Raw genomic sequence first — 16,438 nt, forward strand, 5'->3', positions numbered from 1 at the left:
GAGGGGCGTTTGGTTGCTGCTGACTTCCAGCACTTTGGAAAGCAGATTCGAGGTAGGAGTCCTGTATGCACAGCATGCCCTGTGGGCCCACACCCCATTTGAGAGAAACTCAGGGTAGAAGGGTCCCCATGGGAATGAAGAGGCCAGGGGAATGAAGGTCCATGGGGCCCTGACTTTCTGATCAGCCATCCCCCAAAGACAGGAGGCTTTCTTCCAGATCTGAACTCCTGGACTCCGTCTCTTGACTTGAAATGACCTGGGGCATGAGGTAGGCCCTCCGGCCCAATGGAGCAACCGCGTGTGGACAGGACAGAGGCTTGCCTCTTCCTGGATCTACCTGGGAGCGCTTCACTGCTTCCTCACCTTTCTGGTACAAGGCTCTTAGCTCTGGTTCTTTGCAAGAGGGTCCTGATCCAGTCGCCTGGCCCCACCTGCCCAAATGTGATCAGGAGTTGGTGAGTGGGTGACTTGGTCAAAGGCTGGGATCTCACCCCGACCCTCACTCCCACCTTCACCCCACCCATGGAAGGATTCTGTGAGGTTTCCTTCCGGGACCGCGGATGGCTCGGGGATCCCATCCCCTGGCCTTTGAAGGCCGAGCCAGCCCCAGGCGCCTGGGAAACAACCCATTACTTCCAGAGGCCTAGGCTTCGTCTTGCCCACGGCCAGACGTGGTTGGCTGAAAGGCACTGAAGCGCACTGGCGTCTCTCCGCGTGAGAGATCGTCGTCTGGTGTCCTCCGGGAAGGCCTTGCCTCTGCCGAGGAACACCAAGGCTTCACTCCCGTAGTGACTTTGAAAGAATTCCCTGGGCTTCTGGCTCCTGGACAGCATATCACAGAGGTGCTCTTATGTCAGCTGGATGGCTTTGCTAGAATTCCCTAAGTGAATCCACCAGAGCCTGGTGTTCCCGATCAGGCGTGGTTACAGTGTATGGATTCAGCTTCTCCGGTAGACAGGCAGGCGCCATTTCAGGGGTCTGTTCTCACAGGTGAGTTCTGGCAGGTCGTGTCTCTCAAAGAATTAGACTCTGGGTCTCGGGTCTCTCCCCAATATGCCTCCGGGTGAGAGATGTTTCTGCGTGTTACTGGTCTTTTCAAAGGAATAGCTCAAGTTGTGCTGGATGTCTTCTCTCCCCTTTGAGGCAGTTGATCCATCCTGGTTATGTCCCATCCTGGTGGCAATGTCCACGGGATGCAGGAGCTGCCTCGGAGATGGGGCAGGGGTGCCGTATGGGGAACACAGTGAAATAAAGCCTGAGGGTTAAGAGGCTGGTCAGCCGGAGGGCCAGGTTGCTCAGGAACAGGCCCTTCCGGGCTCAGGTCTAGAAGAAGAGGATCTTGTGCTTAGTGCTGGGCATCTGCCCCTTTTCGCGTAGCCTGCGAACAGCCTCCCTCAGATGCTTGGGTTGGAGTGGGGGCTTCTCGCCCCACTTCTCACACACGTCTAAGGCCTCTTCCACCACCTCCCCGACGAAGACCTTGGCCATTCCAGACATGGCAATGACCACGTTCTGGGATACCGGCGTGCCGGCCACGGCCTGGATCAGATGTTTGATGGTGGATTTGGGGAAGGCTGAGCGGCGAAACACTTCGTAACGGTTCAGCTGCTCCTTGCTCATAGCAGCCACGAGGGTTCTCATCTTCTGGGCCTCCTCTTCACCCACTTCCCGTTGCCTGCCTCTCTTGCCCTCGGTGTCCACTTTCCGTCTCTTGGCCACAGGGGAACGTGAGGAAGAGTCCGCCTCTTCACCTGCCCTTGGCTGTGGGCAGTCCTGATGCACCAGCTCACCGCCTTCCTCGTCAGAGGCTTTCCTGGCGTTCTGGGCTGGGTCCCGCGGCAAGATTCGGCCTGGGTTGCTGGGTTCCGGTCCCAGTGGCACGCCTGGTGCCTCCCGCGACACATCCAAGTTCGGACCTTGGTCCGGGAGCCACGCCCTGGCCTTGTCCATCCCGGCGCTGGGTCAAAGACCTTAGCTCAGAAAGCTAGAGCCCTGTGCCCTTCCTGATGCAGAGTCCGAGGCAGAGAAACACACTCAGCAGCAATCCCCTCAGAGGCAGGATCCGCCTGAAAGGGGCCTGGGACCAGCCCCTTTATATAAGGCTAGGCCTGAAGCCACGCCCACCCGGAAGTCAGATGAAGGCTCAGTATCCCCCGCGCAGCGGAGGGGGGGGGGGGGAGGCTCCTCCTACTGCCCCAGGCAAGGGGCGGGGCCAAGGTCTACCTCCCAGGGCCGCATGCTGGGGCAGACTGCTGGCAGTCTCGCAGGATTCTTCCTGCCTCAGTTTCTGAACCGTTCATCTTGAGCCACAATGGAAATGTAGACATGTCCTCAGAAGACCTGTTCTCTCAAAGCTGCCTTTTGAAAGCCTTCCAGGAGCCAGCCCAAGAGCCCAAGTCCTCTCTCCGCTGCTCCTCAGAACAGGCTGGCTGTCTTGTGGGGTGATGGCTAATCCAGAAAGCCCAGAGAGTTCACTACTCTGGGAGACTTTCTTGCCACTTCAGGGTGGCCCCAGACCATCCTCTCCCGCAAGGCACAGGCATGAAAATAGGTCGGCGGGCCTACTCTCCTCCTGCCTCTCCACCTGCTCTCTGCTCTGCGTGGTCCACCCTTCCTCCGTCTGAATCCCTGGCCTCGGTAGAGGTTTTCAGGGTCACCAGGGCTTAAGTCTCTCCCCAGTGTCCCTATCCTGCGACGGCTGAGATCTGTGGCCATTTCCCCGTTGGTTCTTTTCCCGTGGTAAGTATGCCTTTGGAGTTCAACCCGCCCTTCCGGACTTGGCCTGATTACTCACTTCCTTTGAGGGCGGACGGTACTAGTCCTGCTTAAGCAGTTGCCACACATGATCCATTCACCTTTCATCCCCATCCCTTGGAGGGGCGTTTGGTTGCTGCTGACTTCCAGCACTTTGGAAAGCAGATTCGAGGTAGGAGTCCTGTATGCACAGCATGCCCTGTGGGCCCACACCCCATTTGAGAGAAACTCAGGGTAGAAGGGTCCCCATGGGAATGAAGAGGCCAGGGGAATGAAGGTCCATGGGGCCCTGACTTTCTGATCAGCCATCCCCCAAAGACAGGAGGCTTTCTTCCAGATCTGAACTCCTGGACTCCGTCTCTTGACTTGAAATGACCTGGGGCATGAGGTAGGCCCTCCGGCCCAATGGAGCAACCGCGTGTGGACAGGACAGAGGCTTGCCTCTTCCTGGATCTACCTGGGAGCGCTTCACTGCTTCCTCACCTTTCTGGTACAAGGCTCTTAGCTCTGGTTCTTTGCAAGAGGGTCCTGATCCAGTCGCCTGGCCCCACCTGCCCAAATGTGATCAGGAGTTGGTGAGTGGGTGACTTGGTCAAAGGCTGGGATCTCACCCCGACCCTCACTCCCACCTTCACCCCACCCATGGAAGGATTCTGTGAGGTTTCCTTCCGGGACCGCGGATGGCTCGGGGATCCCATCCCCTGGCCTTTGAAGGCCGAGCCAGCCCCAGGCGCCTGGGAAACAACCCATTACTTCCAGAGGCCTAGGCTTCGTCTTGCCCACGGCCAGACGTGGTTGGCTGAAAGGCACTGAAGCGCACTGGCGTCTCTCCGCGTGAGAGATCGTCGTCTGGTGTCCTCCGGGAAGGCCTTGCCTCTGCCGAGGAACACCAAGGCTTCACTCCCGTAGTGACTTTGAAAGAATTCCCTGGGCTTCTGGCTCCTGGACAGCATATCACAGAGGTGCTCTTATGTCAGCTGGATGGCTTTGCTAGAATTCCCTAAGTGAATCCACCAGAGCCTGGTGTTCCCGATCAGGCGTGGTTACAGTGTATGGATTCAGCTTCTCCGGTAGACAGGCAGGCGCCATTTCAGGGGTCTGTTCTCACAGGTGAGTTCTGGCAGGTCGTGTCTCTCAAAGAATTAGACTCTGGGTCTCGGGTCTCTCCCCAATATGCCTCCGGGTGAGAGATGTTTCTGCGTGTTACTGGTCTTTTCAAAGGAATAGCTCAAGTTGTGCTGGATGTCTTCTCTCCCCTTTGAGGCAGTTGATCCATCCTGGTTATGTCCCATCCTGGTGGCAATGTCCACGGGATGCAGGAGCTGCCTCGGAGATGGGGCAGGGGTGCCGTATGGGGAACACAGTGAAATAAAGCCTGAGGGTTAAGAGGCTGGTCAGCCGGAGGGCCAGGTTGCTCAGGAACAGGCCCTTCCGGGCTCAGGTCTAGAAGAAGAGGATCTTGTGCTTAGTGCTGGGCATCTGCCCCTTTTCGCGTAGCCTGCGAACAGCCTCCCTCAGATGCTTGGGTTGGAGTGGGGGCTTCTCGCCCCACTTCTCACACACGTCTAAGGCCTCTTCCACCACCTCCCCGACGAAGACCTTGGCCATTCCAGACATGGCAATGACCACGTTCTGGGATACCGGCGTGCCGGCCACGGCCTGGATCAGATGTTTGATGGTGGATTTGGGGAAGGCTGAGCGGCGAAACACTTCGTAACGGTTCAGCTGCTCCTTGCTCATAGCAGCCACGAGGGTTCTCATCTTCTGGGCCTCCTCTTCACCCACTTCCCGTTGCCTGCCTCTCTTGCCCTCGGTGTCCACTTTCCGTCTCTTGGCCACAGGGGAACGTGAGGAAGAGTCCGCCTCTTCACCTGCCCTTGGCTGTGGGCAGTCCTGATGCACCAGCTCACCGCCTTCCTCGTCAGAGGCTTTCCTGGCGTTCTGGGCTGGGTCCCGCGGCAAGATTCGGCCTGGGTTGCTGGGTTCCGGTCCCAGTGGCACGCCTGGTGCCTCCCGCGACACATCCAAGTTCGGACCTTGGTCCGGGAGCCACGCCCTGGCCTTGTCCATCCCGGCGCTGGGTCAAAGACCTTAGCTCAGAAAGCTAGAGCCCTGTGCCCTTCCTGATGCAGAGTCCGAGGCAGAGAAACACACTCAGCAGCAATCCCCTCAGAGGCAGGATCCGCCTGAAAGGGGCCTGGGACCAGCCCCTTTATATAAGGCTAGGCCTGAAGCCACGCCCACCCGGAAGTCAGATGAAGGCTCAGTATCCCCCGCGCAGCGGAGGGGGGGGGGGGGGAGGCTCCTCCTACTGCCCCAGGCAAGGGGCGGGGCCAAGGTCTACCTCCCAGGGCCGCATGCTGGGGCAGACTGCTGGCAGTCTCGCAGGATTCTTCCTGCCTCAGTTTCTGAACCGTTCATCTTGAGCCACAATGGAAATGTAGACATGTCCTCAGAAGACCTGTTCTCTCAAAGCTGCCTTTTGAAAGCCTTCCAGGAGCCAGCCCAAGAGCCCAAGTCCTCTCTCCGCTGCTCCTCAGAACAGGCTGGCTGTCTTGTGGGGTGATGGCTAATCCAGAAAGCCCAGAGAGTTCACTACTCTGGGAGACTTTCTTGCCACTTCAGGGTGGCCCCAGACCATCCTCTCCCGCAAGGCACAGGCATGAAAATAGGTCGGCGGGCCTACTCTCCTCCTGCCTCTCCACCTGCTCTCTGCTCTGCGTGGTCCACCCTTCCTCCGTCTGAATCCCTGGCCTCGGTAGAGGTTTTCAGGGTCACCAGGGCTTAAGTCTCTCCCCAGTGTCCCTATCCTGCGACGGCTGAGATCTGTGGCCATTTCCCCGTTGGTTCTTTTCCCGTGGTAAGTATGCCTTTGGAGTTCAACCCGCCCTTCCGGACTTGGCCTGATTACTCACTTCCTTTGAGGGCGGACGGTACTAGTCCTGCTTAAGCAGTTGCCACACATGATCCATTCACCTTTCATCCCCATCCCTTGGAGGGGCGTTTGGTTGCTGCTGACTTCCAGCACTTTGGAAAGCAGATTCGAGGTAGGAGTCCTGTATGCACAGCATGCCCTGTGGGCCCACACCCCATTTGAGAGAAACTCAGGGTAGAAGGGTCCCCATGGGAATGAAGAGGCCAGGGGAATGAAGGTCCATGGGGCCCTGACTTTCTGATCAGCCATCCCCCAAAGACAGGAGGCTTTCTTCCAGATCTGAACTCCTGGACTCCGTCTCTTGACTTGAAATGACCTGGGGCATGAGGTAGGCCCTCCGGCCCAATGGAGCAACCGCGTGTGGACAGGACAGAGGCTTGCCTCTTCCTGGATCTACCTGGGAGCGCTTCACTGCTTCCTCACCTTTCTGGTACAAGGCTCTTAGCTCTGGTTCTTTGCAAGAGGGTCCTGATCCAGTCGCCTGGCCCCACCTGCCCAAATGTGATCAGGAGTTGGTGAGTGGGTGACTTGGTCAAAGGCTGGGATCTCACCCCGACCCTCACTCCCACCTTCACCCCACCCATGGAAGGATTCTGTGAGGTTTCCTTCCGGGACCGCGGATGGCTCGGGGATCCCATCCCCTGGCCTTTGAAGGCCGAGCCAGCCCCAGGCGCCTGGGAAACAACCCATTACTTCCAGAGGCCTAGGCTTCGTCTTGCCCACGGCCAGACGTGGTTGGCTGAAAGGCACTGAAGCGCACTGGCGTCTCTCCGCGTGAGAGATCGTCGTCTGGTGTCCTCCGGGAAGGCCTTGCCTCTGCCGAGGAACACCAAGGCTTCACTCCCGTAGTGACTTTGAAAGAATTCCCTGGGCTTCTGGCTCCTGGACAGCATATCACAGAGGTGCTCTTATGTCAGCTGGATGGCTTTGCTAGAATTCCCTAAGTGAATCCACCAGAGCCTGGTGTTCCCGATCAGGCGTGGTTACAGTGTATGGATTCAGCTTCTCCGGTAGACAGGCAGGCGCCATTTCAGGGGTCTGTTCTCACAGGTGAGTTCTGGCAGGTCGTGTCTCTCAAAGAATTAGACTCTGGGTCTCGGGTCTCTCCCCAATATGCCTCCGGGTGAGAGATGTTTCTGCGTGTTACTGGTCTTTTCAAAGGAATAGCTCAAGTTGTGCTGGATGTCTTCTCTCCCCTTTGAGGCAGTTGATCCATCCTGGTTATGTCCCATCCTGGTGGCAATGTCCACGGGATGCAGGAGCTGCCTCGGAGATGGGGCAGGGGTGCCGTATGGGGAACACAGTGAAATAAAGCCTGAGGGTTAAGAGGCTGGTCAGCCGGAGGGCCAGGTTGCTCAGGAACAGGCCCTTCCGGGCTCAGGTCTAGAAGAAGAGGATCTTGTGCTTAGTGCTGGGCATCTGCCCCTTTTCGCGTAGCCTGCGAACAGCCTCCCTCAGATGCTTGGGTTGGAGTGGGGGCTTCTCGCCCCACTTCTCACACACGTCTAAGGCCTCTTCCACCACCTCCCCGACGAAGACCTTGGCCATTCCAGACATGGCAATGACCACGTTCTGGGATACCGGCGTGCCGGCCACGGCCTGGATCAGATGTTTGATGGTGGATTTGGGGAAGGCTGAGCGGCGAAACACTTCGTAACGGTTCAGCTGCTCCTTGCTCATAGCAGCCACGAGGGTTCTCATCTTCTGGGCCTCCTCTTCACCCACTTCCCGTTGCCTGCCTCTCTTGCCCTCGGTGTCCACTTTCCGTCTCTTGGCCACAGGGGAACGTGAGGAAGAGTCCGCCTCTTCACCTGCCCTTGGCTGTGGGCAGTCCTGATGCACCAGCTCACCGCCTTCCTCGTCAGAGGCTTTCCTGGCGTTCTGGGCTGGGTCCCGCGGCAAGATTCGGCCTGGGTTGCTGGGTTCCGGTCCCAGTGGCACGCCTGGTGCCTCCCGCGACACATCCAAGTTCGGACCTTGGTCCGGGAGCCACGCCCTGGCCTTGTCCATCCCGGCGCTGGGTCAAAGACCTTAGCTCAGAAAGCTAGAGCCCTGTGCCCTTCCTGATGCAGAGTCCGAGGCAGAGAAACACACTCAGCAGCAATCCCCTCAGAGGCAGGATCCGCCTGAAAGGGGCCTGGGACCAGCCCCTTTATATAAGGCTAGGCCTGAAGCCACGCCCACCCGGAAGTCAGATGAAGGCTCAGTATCCCCCGCGCAGCGGAGGGGGGGGGGGGGGAGGCTCCTCCTACTGCCCCAGGCAAGGGGCGGGGCCAAGGTCTACCTCCCAGGGCCGCATGCTGGGGCAGACTGCTGGCAGTCTCGCAGGATTCTTCCTGCCTCAGTTTCTGAACCGTTCATCTTGAGCCACAATGGAAATGTAGACATGTCCTCAGAAGACCTGTTCTCTCAAAGCTGCCTTTTGAAAGCCTTCCAGGAGCCAGCCCAAGAGCCCAAGTCCTCTCTCCGCTGCTCCTCAGAACAGGCTGGCTGTCTTGTGGGGTGATGGCTAATCCAGAAAGCCCAGAGAGTTCACTACTCTGGGAGACTTTCTTGCCACTTCAGGGTGGCCCCAGACCATCCTCTCCCGCAAGGCACAGGCATGAAAATAGGTCGGCGGGCCTACTCTCCTCCTGCCTCTCCACCTGCTCTCTGCTCTGCGTGGTCCACCCTTCCTCCGTCTGAATCCCTGGCCTCGGTAGAGGTTTTCAGGGTCACCAGGGCTTAAGTCTCTCCCCAGTGTCCCTATCCTGCGACGGCTGAGATCTGTGGCCATTTCCCCGTTGGTTCTTTTCCCGTGGTAAGTATGCCTTTGGAGTTCAACCCGCCCTTCCGGACTTGGCCTGATTACTCACTTCCTTTGAGGGCGGACGGTACTAGTCCTGCTTAAGCAGTTGCCACACATGATCCATTCACCTTTCATCCCCATCCCTTGGAGGGGCGTTTGGTTGCTGCTGACTTCCAGCACTTTGGAAAGCAGATTCGAGGTAGGAGTCCTGTATGCACAGCATGCCCTGTGGGCCCACACCCCATTTGAGAGAAACTCAGGGTAGAAGGGTCCCCATGGGAATGAAGAGGCCAGGGGAATGAAGGTCCATGGGGCCCTGACTTTCTGATCAGCCATCCCCCAAAGACAGGAGGCTTTCTTCCAGATCTGAACTCCTGGACTCCGTCTCTTGACTTGAAATGACCTGGGGCATGAGGTAGGCCCTCCGGCCCAATGGAGCAACCGCGTGTGGACAGGACAGAGGCTTGCCTCTTCCTGGATCTACCTGGGAGCGCTTCACTGCTTCCTCACCTTTCTGGTACAAGGCTCTTAGCTCTGGTTCTTTGCAAGAGGGTCCTGATCCAGTCGCCTGGCCCCACCTGCCCAAATGTGATCAGGAGTTGGTGAGTGGGTGACTTGGTCAAAGGCTGGGATCTCACCCCGACCCTCACTCCCACCTTCACCCCACCCATGGAAGGATTCTGTGAGGTTTCCTTCCGGGACCGCGGATGGCTCGGGGATCCCATCCCCTGGCCTTTGAAGGCCGAGCCAGCCCCAGGCGCCTGGGAAACAACCCATTACTTCCAGAGGCCTAGGCTTCGTCTTGCCCACGGCCAGACGTGGTTGGCTGAAAGGCACTGAAGCGCACTGGCGTCTCTCCGCGTGAGAGATCGTCGTCTGGTGTCCTCCGGGAAGGCCTTGCCTCTGCCGAGGAACACCAAGGCTTCACTCCCGTAGTGACTTTGAAAGAATTCCCTGGGCTTCCGGCTCCTGGACAGCATATCACAGAGGTGCTCTTATGTCAGCTGGATGGCTTTGCTAGAATTCCCTAAGTGAATCCACCAGAGCCTGGTGTTCCCGATCAGGCGTGGTTACAGTGTATGGATTCAGCTTCTCCGGTAGACAGGCAGGCGCCATTTCAGGGGTCTGTTCTCACAGGTGAGTTCTGGCAGGTCGTGTCTCTCAAAGAATTAGACTCTGGGTCTCGGGTCTCTCCCCAATATGCCTCCGGGTGAGAGATGTTTCTGCGTGTTACTGGTCTTTTCAAAGGAATAGCTCAAGTTGTGCTGGATGTCTTCTCTCCCCTTTGAGGCAGTTGATCCATCCTGGTTATGTCCCATCCTGGTGGCAATGTCCACGGGATGCAGGAGCTGCCTCGGAGATGGGGCAGGGGTGCCGTATGGGGAACACAGTGAAATAAAGCCTGAGGGTTAAGAGGCTGGTCAGCCGGAGGGCCAGGTTGCTCAGGAACAGGCCCTTCCGGGCTCAGGTCTAGAAGAAGAGGATCTTGTGCTTAGTGCTGGGCATCTGCCCCTTTTCGCGTAGCCTGCGAACAGCCTCCCTCAGATGCTTGGGTTGGAGTGGGGGCTTCTCGCCCCACTTCTCACACACGTCTAAGGCCTCTTCCACCACCTCCCCGACGAAGACCTTGGCCATTCCAGACATGGCAATGACCACGTTCTGGGATACCGGCGTGCCGGCCACGGCCTGGATCAGATGTTTGATGGTGGATTTGGGGAAGGCTGAGCGGCGAAACACTTCGTAACGGTTCAGCTGCTCCTTGCTCATAGCAGCCACGAGGGTTCTCATCTTCTGGGCCTCCTCTTCACCCACTTCCCGTTGCCTGCCTCTCTTGCCCTCGGTGTCCACTTTCCGTCTCTTGGCCACAGGGGAACGTGAGGAAGAGTCCGCCTCTTCACCTGCCCTTGGCTGTGGGCAGTCCTGATGCACCAGCTCACCGCCTTCCTCGTCAGAGGCTTTCCTGGCGTTCTGGGCTGGGTCCCGCGGCAAGATTCGGCCTGGGTTGCTGGGTTCCGGTCCCAGTGGCACGCCTGGTGCCTCCCGCGACACATCCAAGTTCGGACCTTGGTCCGGGAGCCACGCCCTGGCCTTGTCCATCCCGGCGCTGGGTCAAAGACCTTAGCTCAGAAAGCTAGAGCCCTGTGCCCTTCCTGATGCAGAGTCCGAGGCAGAGAAACACACTCAGCAGCAATCCCCTCAGAGGCAGGATCCGCCTGAAAGGGGCCTGGGACCAGCCCCTTTATATAAGGCTAGGCCTGAAGCCACGCCCACCCGGAAGTCAGATGAAGGCTCAGTATCCCCCGCGCAGCGGAGGGGGGGGGGGGGAGGCTCCTCCTACTGCCCCAGGCAAGGGGCGGGGCCAAGGTCTACCTCCCAGGGCCGCATGCTGGGGCAGACTGCTGGCAGTCTCGCAGGATTCTTCCTGCCTCAGTTTCTGAACCGTTCATCTTGAGCCACAATGGAAATGTAGACATGTCCTCAGAAGACCTGTTCTCTCAAAGCTGCCTTTTGAAAGCCTTCCAGGAGCCAGCCCAAGAGCCCAAGTCCTCTCTCCGCTGCTCCTCAGAACAGGCTGGCTGTCTTGTGGGGTGATGGCTAATCCAGAAAGCCCAGAGAGTTCACTACTCTGGGAGACTTTCTTGCCACTTCAGGGTGGCCCCAGACCATCCTCTCCCGCAAGGCACAGGCATGAAAATAGGTCGGCGGGCCTACTCTCCTCCTGCCTCTCCACCTGCTCTCTGCTCTGCGTGGTCCACCCTTCCTCCGTCTGAATCCCTGGCCTCGGTAGAGGTTTTCAGGGTCACCAGGGCTTAAGTCTCTCCCCAGTGTCCCTATCCTGCGACGGCTGAGATCTGTGGCCATTTCCCCGTTGGTTCTTTTCCCGTGGTAAGTATGCCTTTGGAGTTCAACCCGCCCTTCCGGACTTGGCCTGATTACTCACTTCCTTTGAGGGCGGACGGTACTAGTCCTGCTTAAGCAGTTGCCACACATGATCCATTCACCTTTCATCCCCATCCCTTGGAGGGGCGTTTGGTTGCTGCTGACTTCCAGCACTTTGGAAAGCAGATTCGAGGTAGGAGTCCTGTATGCACAGCATGCCCTGTGGGCCCACACCCCATTTGAGAGAAACTCAGGGTAGAAGGGTCCCCATGGGAATGAAGAGGCCAGGGGAATGAAGGTCCATGGGGCCCTGACTTTCTGATCAGCCATCCCCCAAAGACAGGAGGCTTTCTTCCAGATCTGAACTCCTGGACTCCGTCTCTTGACTTGAAATGACCTGGGGCATGAGGTAGGCCCTCCGGCCCAATGGAGCAACCGCGTGTGGACAGGACAGAGGCTTGCCTCTTCCTGGATCTACCTGGGAGCGCTTCACTGCTTCCTCACCTTTCTGGTACAAGGCTCTTAGCTCTGGTTCTTTGCAAGAGGGTCCTGATCCAGTCGCCTGGCCCCACCTGCCCAAATGTGATCAGGAGTTGGTGAGTGGGTGACTTGGTCAAAGGCTGGGATCTCACCCCGACCCTCACTCCCACCTTCACCCCACCCATGGAAGGATTCTGTGAGGTTTCCTTCCGGGACCGCGGATGGCTCGGGGATCCCATCCCCTGGCCTTTGAAGGCCGAGCCAGCCCCAGGCGCCTGGGAAACAACCCATTACTTCCAGAGGCCTAGGCTTCGTCTTGCCCACGGCCAGACGTGGTTGGCTGAAAGGCACTGAAGCGCACTGGCGTCTCTCCGCGTGAGAGATCGTCGTCTGGTGTCCTCCGGGAAGGCCTTGCCTCTGCCGAGGAACACCAAGGCTTCACTCCCGTAGTGACTTTGAAAGAATTCCCTGGGCTTCCGGCTCCTGGACAGCATATCACAGAGGTGCTCTTATGTCAGCTGGATGGCTTTGCTAGAATTCCCTAAGTGAATCCACCAGAGCCTGGTGTTCCCGATCAGGCGTGGTTACAGTGTATGGATTCAGCTTCTCCGGTAGACAGGCAGGCGCCATTTCAGGGGTCTGTTCTCACAGGTGAGTTCTGGCAGGTCGTGTCTCTCAAAGAATTAGACTCTGGGTCTCGGGTCTCTCCCCAATATGCCTCCGGGTGAGAGATGTTTCTGCGTGTTACTGGTCTTTTCAAAGGAATAGCTCAAGTTGTGCTGGATGTCTTCTCTCCCCTTTGAGGCAGTTGATCCATCCTGGTTATGTCCCATCCTGGTGGCAATGTCCACGGGATGCAGGAGCTGCCTCGGAGATGGGGCAGGGGTGCCGTATGGGGAACACAGTGAAATAAAGCCTGAGGGTTAAGAGGCTGGTCAGCCGGAGGGCCAGGTTGCTCAGGAACAGGCCCTTCCGGGCTCAGGTCTAGAAGAAGAGGATCTTGTGCTTAGTGCTGGGCATCTGCCCCTTTTCGCGTAGCCTGCGAACAGCCTCCCTCAGATGCTTGGGTTGGAGTGGGGGCTTCTCGCCCCACTTCTCACACACGTCTAAGGCCTCTTCCACCACCTCCCCGACGAAGACCTTGGCCATTCCAGACATGGCAATGACCACGTTCTGGGATACCGGCGTGCCGGCCACGGCCTGGATCAGATGTTTGATGGTGGATTTGGGGAAGGCTGAGCGGCGAAACACTTCGTAACGGTTCAGCTGCTCCTTGCTCATAGCAGCCACGAGGGTTCTCATCTTCTGGGCCTCCTCTTCACCCACTTCCCGTTGCCTGCCTCTCTTGCCCTCGGTGTCCACTTTCCGTCTCTTGGCCACAGGGGAACGTGAGGAAGAGTCCGCCTCTTCACCTGCCCTTGGCTGTGGGCAGTCCTGATGCACCAGCTCACCGCCTTCCTCGTCAGAGGCTTTCCTGGCGTTCTGGGCTGGGTCCCGCGGCAAGATTCGGCCTGGGTTGCTGGGTTCCGGTCCCAGTGGCACGCCTGGTGCCTCCCGCGACACATCCAAGTTCGGACCTTGGTCCGGGAGCCACGCCCTGGCCTTGTCCATCCCGGCGCTGGGTCAAAGACCTTAGCTCAGAAAGCTAGAGCCCTGTGCCCTTCCTGATGCAGAGTCCGAGGCAGAGAAACACACTCAGCAGCAATCCCCTCAGAGGCAGGATCCGCCTGAAAGGGGCCTGGGACCAGCCCCTTTATATAAGGCTAGGCCTGAAGCCACGCCCACCCGGAAGTCAGATGAAGGCTCAGTATCCCCCGCGCAGCGGAGGGGGGGGGGGAGGCTCCTCCTACTGCCCCAGGCAAGGGGCGGGGCCAAGGTCTACCTCCCAGGGCCGCATGCTGGGGCAGACTGCTGGCAGTCTCGCAGGATTCTTCCTGCCTCAGTTTCTGAACCGTTCATCTTGAGCCACAATGGAAATGTAGACATGTCCTCAGACGACCTGTTCTCTCAAAGCTGCCTTTTGAAAGCCTTCCAGGAGCCAGCCCAAGAGCCCAAGTCCTCTCTCCGCTGCTCCTCAGAACAGGCTGGCTGTCTTGTGGGGTGATGGCTAATCCAGAAAGCCCAGAGAGTTCACTACTCTGGGAGACTTTCTTGCCACTTCAGGGTGGCCCCAGACCATCCTCTCCCCCAAGGCACAGATATGAAAATAGGTCGGCGGGCCTACGGGGGAGGCTTCCACCTTCGTTTGGAAATGCTCTTCAATTTGCCTAGAGGCAAAAGCAATCAGATCCCCTCGCACTCCTTTCCCCTCTCAACACCCTCTTGCTTCTCTCCCTCGTATTCCCCAACGCCAGCCACACAAATCCACTCCCTGCCCAGGCGAGCCTTCCCCTACCATCCTCATCAAGTCATCCAACCCAGAAGTAGGGTGGCTGTGGTGGGGGTTGGTGAGGTACAGACGTTCACTTCGGGAAGAAGCCACCTCTACACATCCTCTTCCTGCAAGGTCCATCACTTCCATGAGGAATCGCCCTCCCTGAGAGCTATTTCATGGAGATTCACAAAGCCTCCCGAGTCGAGGTACGCATCCCCCAGTACAGCCACGCCGGGAAGGAATGGTCTGTTTCTGACCTCCACCTGCTCTCTGCTCCGCCTGGTCCAATCTTCCGCCCACATCCCTGCCCTCGGTAGAGGTTTTCAGGGTCGCCAGGGCTTAAGTTTCTTCCCGGTGTCCCTATCCTGGGACGGCTGAGATCTGTGGCCATTTCCCCATTGGTTCCTTTCCAATGGTAAGTATGCCTTTGGAGTTCAACCCGCCCTTCCGGACCTGGCCTGATGACTCACTTCCTTTGAGTGCAGACATGGTTAGTCCTGCTCACGTAGGGAAAAGGAACAGGGTGAAAGAAAGCCTGAGCGTTAAGAGACTGGTCTCTTAGCCTGACCTGGGGCATGGTAGGCCCACCAGCCCATTGGAGCAAAGACTGGCTGAGATCTCTGACCATTTCATGGTCGGTTCCTTTCCCTTTGTAGTCATGCCTCTGAAATTCTGTTTGCTGTTCTGATCTTGATCTGATGACTGACTTCCTTATCTTGTGTCTGGAGGTATCAAGCATGATTCATTGACCTTTCTTCCCAATACCATGTCGGGAATTGTGGCTGTTTACTTCCATCAGTTTCAAATGCAAATTCCTCTGGGAGCAGGTTGTCCTGTGGGCCCCTCACTGTCGCCTCTTTTGGGCCAAAGTCAAGAACTTAAAAATCAGGACAAGAATACATGCCCCTTAGGATCATATAACCACCTTCTTTCTAGAGTCAACTTCCTCACTATACTTGCCTTTCTTCTGCAAGACCTCACATCATGGATGGCATCACCCACGCCAGCGTATTTTCTCACACTTCTGGAGTCTGGAACATCCCAGATCAAGGTTGGAGCAGGGTTTGTGGCTCTTTCCTTTGATGCACCTGACCAACTTCTCCCCGTGTCCTGGCGTGACCTTGGCTCTGTCCAATGATGAATCCCAGACACCTCTATGTCTTCTATGCAGGACCCCCTAGCTGTTGGAGTCATGTCCCTCTGTAATGGATGCCTTTGTTCTTAGTCATTTGTTTGAGATTCTGAGGCTGCAACCTCTGTGATACCTTGATCTAGACCTCTTTTCATCTAAAATTTTCTAAGTTATTGATGTTTTAAGCACTGTGCTTATTAACTTTTTGTTTTGTCAACTTGACTTAATTAAAGAATTGTCAGTCAGGTGGTATATAGTATTTCTGAGTTTGTCTGTAGCTTTGTTTTTGGAAAGTATTTTTGTCTATAGACAGAAGACAGTAGATCAACCTTCATTACTTTAGTGAGCATCATTCAATCTGTTCATGGCCCTACTAGACCAAAAATAGGATGACTAAATTATTCTCTTCTCTTGAGCTAGAACTTCCATATTCTCTTTTTTTCAAACATCACAGATAGATTGTGTTCAGTCTACAGACTGCAGTACTCACATCAGTTGTGTCTTACCAGGTTTTTAATCTTTTGACCTCAGATTCTTGGTTATACCTTTGCTTTCCCTATTTTTAGCTTTTTGACTTAGTTTTCTTATACAGCACACTTTCTTGGTTCTCCAACTTGCAGATAGCATTTCAGGAAATTCTAAGCCTTTATAATCATGTGAGCTATTTCCTATAATAAATTTTTAATATATGTATATGTATCCTTTGGTTCTGTTTCTTCAAATAACTCTAATACCACTATTCAGTATATTATGATTTCTTCCAGCAGTCTTCTAAAACTAAAATATGATGCATGTTTTTCATTTTCCTAAGAGATTTCTATTATAGCTAGTCCACTATCTGACATAGTATTAAAATTGAAGTAAATTAGTACACCTATTGACAAAAAATCCCTTATGATTATACAGTGGAAGTGAGAAATAGATTTAAGGGACTAGATCTGATAGATTGAGTGCCTGGTGAACTATGGATGAAGGTTCGTGACATTGTACAGGAGACAGGGATCAAGACCATCCCCGTGGAAAAGAAATGCAAAAAAGCAAAATGGCTGTCTGGGGAGGCCTTACAAATAGCTGTGAAAAGAAGAGAAGTGAAAA

At 56.2% G+C, this 16,438-nt stretch overlaps 5 pseudogenes; all 5 read right to left on the bottom strand.

Annotated features, from left to right (window-relative positions):
- Positions 1-789: 789 nt before the first annotated feature.
- LOC113879048 lies at positions 790-1,950 on the bottom strand (annotated as a pseudogene).
- Positions 1,951-3,663: 1,713 nt separating this feature from the next.
- Positions 3,664-4,824, bottom strand: LOC113879049 (annotated as a pseudogene).
- A 1,714-nt stretch (positions 4,825-6,538) lies between these two features.
- On the bottom strand, positions 6,539-7,699 carry LOC113879050 (annotated as a pseudogene).
- Positions 7,700-8,154: 455 nt separating this feature from the next.
- Positions 8,155-10,574, bottom strand: LOC113879051 (annotated as a pseudogene).
- A 454-nt stretch (positions 10,575-11,028) lies between these two features.
- LOC113879052 lies at positions 11,029-13,448 on the bottom strand (annotated as a pseudogene).
- Positions 13,449-16,438: the final 2,990 nt, after the last annotated feature.

The sequence above is a fragment of the Bos indicus x Bos taurus genome, chromosome 20 (assembly GCF_003369695.1).
Source record: "Bos indicus x Bos taurus breed Angus x Brahman F1 hybrid chromosome 20, Bos_hybrid_MaternalHap_v2.0, whole genome shotgun sequence".
Taxonomy (NCBI): domain Eukaryota; kingdom Metazoa; phylum Chordata; class Mammalia; order Artiodactyla; family Bovidae; genus Bos; species Bos indicus x Bos taurus.